Source organism: Schistocerca americana, unplaced genomic scaffold (assembly GCF_021461395.2).
Source record: "Schistocerca americana isolate TAMUIC-IGC-003095 unplaced genomic scaffold, iqSchAmer2.1 HiC_scaffold_198, whole genome shotgun sequence".
Classification (NCBI taxonomy): Eukaryota; Metazoa; Arthropoda; class Insecta; order Orthoptera; family Acrididae; genus Schistocerca; species Schistocerca americana.
The window spans coordinates 212,501-217,500 of record NW_025725904.1 but is presented as its reverse complement, the minus strand read 5'-3'; the positions used below and the strand labels follow the sequence as shown (position 1 = coordinate 217,500).

Sequence of the window (5,000 nt, the reverse complement as noted above, 5' to 3'; positions counted from 1 at the left end):
CTGTCGACCACAGCACCCCAACGCCAGCGCCTCTGCCGCACGAAATCGTGGACCGGCAATCACTCCACCTGCGCCCCACTCCAACCGCCCAACTCGCAACTCCAGCGGATGAACGGCGGACTTTTCCCGCAGTCGCAATGTGCAATCCACCCCTATAACATGCGTTTCATGAAGAGTTATCTCCAATATGCGACATTCCCGCTGTCCCTATACATGAGCTGCGGGCTGTACCAGTTACGAGCTAGAGACGCGACCGCGTTGCTCTCTGTACGAATGCCGATGCTGAGCGGTCAGCTAGGAGGCGCTCCATCCATGTCGGTACCGGTGAGCGTTGCACTCGCAGTCGCAAGAACGTACGGCAAGTATATTACCTGGAAGAGTCAATGACAGTCCACGCCCCCCTGCGTGGGAAGAGTCTTTCTAGGCCATGACCCACCGGAAGGGCGCAGCGTCCCCCACCCCAGACATGTGACGTCACACCATCGGTATTGACGACTAGACTGATTCCTTATAATCATTTGCCATACACCGGTGGAAGCTGCCGAGACGAGTAACTACATAGCGGGCTCGCCGTGTCACTAATGTACAGAGATACAACAGTTTCGACTGGAACCGGATTAAACGTATACACGGCGCTGATTAGTAATAGATAGAGCCATCAGAATACAGATAATGTATACAACTGTCCGTATACATGCTGAAAGACTCTGCTCACAATCACAACCACACGTCAGCCACACACCCTTATCACGCACTACTCTCTGCCTGTAACACGCACACAGACAATATGTAAGCACCAGCATGGAACAACACCCAGTGCATCCTCTCCGCCACATTAGACAATCCACACTGTCATAACCAGACTGGGAGGTCCACTCAGAAAACAGAATATCCCACCCACCCGACAACCACCATTGCTCAGCCAAGCCACCAACACCCACACATGTCCTACACAGGGGTGCACCCAACATCACAATACTGCCTCCTCTCACAGCACACAAACAATGGCAGGAATGAAAGACACAGGTCTGCCACAAGCATGGAATGAGAGCGCCGCCTGTCATGAGCCAAAGGTGCATCCTGACGTGGCAAATCAGATGATGCCGCAGGCATCCACTTACTATAATCACAATCAACAAACCGGCCGCCCCGCCCCGCCCCCCATTAAACCTTTCCTTACAACAATGTGTACCTTAACCTAACCTATATCGTACCGTAACCTAACCTATATCGTACCGTAACCTAACCTATGTCGTACCGTAACCTAACCTATGTCGTACCGTAACCTAACCTATGTCGTACCGTAACCTAACCTATGTCGTACCGTAACCTAACCTATGTCGTACCGTAACCTAACCTATGTCGTACCGTAACCTAACCTATGTCGTACCGTAACCTAACCTATGTCGTACCGTAACCTAACCTATGTCGTACCGTAACCTAACCTATGTCGTACCTTAACCTAACCTATGTCGTACCTTAACCTAACCTATGTCGTACCTTAACCTAACCTATGTCGTACCTTAACCTAACCTATGTCGTACCTTAACCTAACCTATGTCGTACCTTAACCTAACCTATGTCGTACCTTAACCTAACCTATGTCGTACCTTAACCTAACCTATGTCGTACCTTAACCTAACCTATGTCGTACCTTAACCTAACCTATGTCGTACCTTAACCTAACCTATGTCGTACCTTAACCTAACCTATGTCGTACCTTAACCTAACCTATGTCGTACCTTAACCTAACCTATGTCGTACCTTAACCTAACCTATGTCGTACCTTAACCTAACCTATGTCGTACCTTAACCTAACCTATGTCGTACCTTAACCTAACCTATGTCGTACCTTAACCTAACCTATGTCGTACCTTAACCTAACCTATGTCGTACCTTAACCTAACCTATGTCGTACCTTAACCTAACCTATGTCGTACCTTAACCTAACCTATGTCGTACCTTAACCTAACCTATGTCGTACCTTAACCTAACCTATGTCGTACCTTAACCTAACCTATGTCGTACCTTAACCTAACCTATGTCGTACCTTAACCTAACCTGTATTGCGCCTTAACCTAACCTGTATTGCGCCTTAACCTAACCTGTATTGCGCCTTAACGTAACCTGTATTGCGCCTTAACGTAACCTGTATTGCGCCTTAACGTAACCTGTATTGCGCCTTAACGTAACCTGTATTGCGCCTTAACGTAACCTGTATTGCGCCTTAACGTAACCTGTATTGCGCCTTAACGTAACCTGTATTGCGCCTTAACGTAACCTGTATTGCGCCTTAACGTAACCTGTATTGCGCCTTAACGTAACCTGTATTGCGCCTTAACGTAACCTGTATTGCGCCTTAACGTAACCTGTATTGCGCCTTAACGTAACCTGTATTGCGCCTTAACGTAACCTGTATTGCGCCTTAACGTAACCTGTATTGCGCCTTAACGTAACCTGCATTGCGCCTTAACGTAACCTGCATTGCGCCTTAACGTAACCTGTATTGCGCCTTAACGTAACCTGTATTGCGCCTTAACGTAACCTGTATTGCGCCTTAACGTAACCTGTATTGCGCCTTAACGTAACCTGTATTGCGCCTTAACGTAACCTGTATTGCGCCTTAACGTAACCGATATTGCGCCTTAACGTAACCTATATTGCGCCGTAACGTAACCTATATTGCGCCGTAACGTAACCCACATTGCCCCTTAACGTAACCCACATTGCCCCTTAACGTAACCCACATTGCCCCTTAACGTAACCCAACACACGTTGGGCCTTAACCCAACACACGTTGGGCCTTAACCCAACACACGTTGGGCCTTAACCCAACACACGTTGGGCCTTAACCCAACACACGTTGGGCCTTAACCCAACACACGTTGGGCCTTAACCCAACACACGTTGGGCCTTAACCCAACACACGTTGGGCCTTAACCCAACACACGTTGGGCCTTAACCCAACACACGTTGGGCCTTAACCCAACACACGTTGGGCCTTAACCCAACACACGTTGGGCCTTAACCCAACACACGTTGGGCCTTAACCCAACACACGTTGGGCCTTAACCTGCTCTGTAATTGTCATACGACGCGTTAAATTAGTGTAGTGTTGCCTAACTGCAACCCCCGCAATATAGTTTGCTACTCGCACTGCCCGGTCCCCAGTGTATCGCTTCATGTTAAACACCTTGCAGCTATACACTGTAATGTGGATGGCAGCAGGACGTACATGCTCAATGCCCTTTGCAGTTGTTCATTGGCATTTGCAGTTGTTCATTGGCATTCGCATGTGCGAAGCACTTAGCCTACGCTGTGGTACGGCCTGTGTCAACTGTCCGCTGATGTTGTACGTCCAAATCACACACTGTACTGCACATTGGTCCTCATGTACTGAATGATACATCGTGGTACATGTGACCGTACAACGACTGCGCCAACAACGGCGAACCATGCGGTCCAAATGTTGTGCACTCAGCTACGTGTCGTCTCCCTATAAGAGCTGGATTGCAGTGTGGTATGCCCTGGATGGCGATCAGCATGAGCCGTCTGTTGATGTAGTGGCGCGTGTTGTCAGACGTAGTCGTCTCTTCTCACACACCGTGATAGCATGGTGCACTGCGTTCCACATCTGCGACATGCGACAGAGGCCGGTTGACAGTCGTTCGCGCAATGGACATCGCATACGTACGGGGGCCACCTTCCACGTGTTCGCGAAGCGTGCACATGTTGTTGCGTGTATGTGGGCAGACATAGTGTGTCGTGACACCTGACACAGGCATGCAACAATCGTTGAATTTGCAAATGGCGATGGACGCCTACGTTTGCTGGTGACGTTATGCAAATGAACAACTGGTAAACCGTTGTGGTGCGGTTGTTCTCGCTAGAGGTGAATCAGTGATGGCGACGATCGGTTGAGCTACCAACCGGTTGTTCCAGCGATACCCACCATGCCCACGAACGTGAATGGCATCTGGGTGTGAAGCGATACGCGGCGGTGGCTGGGTGGGACCGTCCCCGGCCGGTGAGGGGGGGCCTCCCGGCGTGCTGGCCGCGCGGTGCGTGGGCGCACGCGCTACAGCCGGCTGGTGGGGGCGGCCAGTGGCAGGCGCGCCGGCCGACGGAGGCGGCAGGCGGCGCAGCTGCGCGCCGGCGCACCCTGCACGCGGCGCCGTGCGGCCAAAGTAGGTCCTCGCGGGCCCGGTGCGAAGCGCGGTGGACATCTGCAGTGTGCTGGTCCGATTGAGGACTGTGTGCGCTGAGGATGCGCCGCCGCCCGGCGCTCGGCGCCGCGACGCCGTCTGCTGCTCGGTCGCCTCTGCGGTTCTCGCAGGTGGTTTGTATCGCAGCTGTGCGGACGTGTTGGCGCGTGCGCTGTGCTGGGAGAGTTCGCTTCGGCACCCAAGTGGGGCTTTTGTCCTTCTGTGGCGCTGGCGTTGGAGCTGCCGGTCACCGTAGGTGGCGCGTGTTGTCTCCCGCCGGCAATGCCACGACAGCACGCTCCCGGGCCTCTGTCGGCAGCGGCAAGCTCAGTTGGGAGCACGGGTGGTCGCACCTAAAGCGTCTACTCGCCAAACTCCGGGCGATTGCGCCTCTCTCGAACCCGACCAAGTACTTAGGACGGCGCTGCGCGCCGCCGGGACCTGAGAGGGTTTCGAGGTGTATTGTGCAGGGGAGCTCAGCCTCCTCCTGTTTGCAGAATAATTGAGCGGACGCTTGCGTGTTCGCGCGGGCCCCCGGGACACACTCCCGGGCGGCCGGCTGCTCAGCTCTAGTTGACGCAGCTCCCTGGTTGATCCTGCCAGTAGTCATATGCTTGTCTCAAAGATTAAGCCATGCATGTCTCAGTACAAGCCGCATTAAGGTGAAACCGCGAATGGCTCATTAAATCAGTTATGGTTCCTTAGATCGTACCCACGTTACTTGGATAACTGTGGTAATTCTAGAGCTAATACATGCAAACAGAGTCCCGACCAGAGATGGAAGGGACGCTTTTA

At 52.4% G+C, this 5,000-nt stretch overlaps 1 non-coding gene across 1 annotated transcript in view; it reads left to right on the top strand.

Annotated features, from left to right (window-relative positions):
• The first annotated feature begins 4,788 nt into the window (after window positions 1–4,788).
• LOC124573916 overlaps window positions 4,789–5,000 on the top strand; it is a 1,910-nt gene continuing 1,698 nt past the window's right edge. The window contains exon 1 of the ribosomal RNA XR_006972236.1: window positions 4,789–5,000. This exon is cut by the window's right edge and continues 1,698 nt beyond it. This is a non-coding gene — a ribosomal RNA (small subunit ribosomal RNA).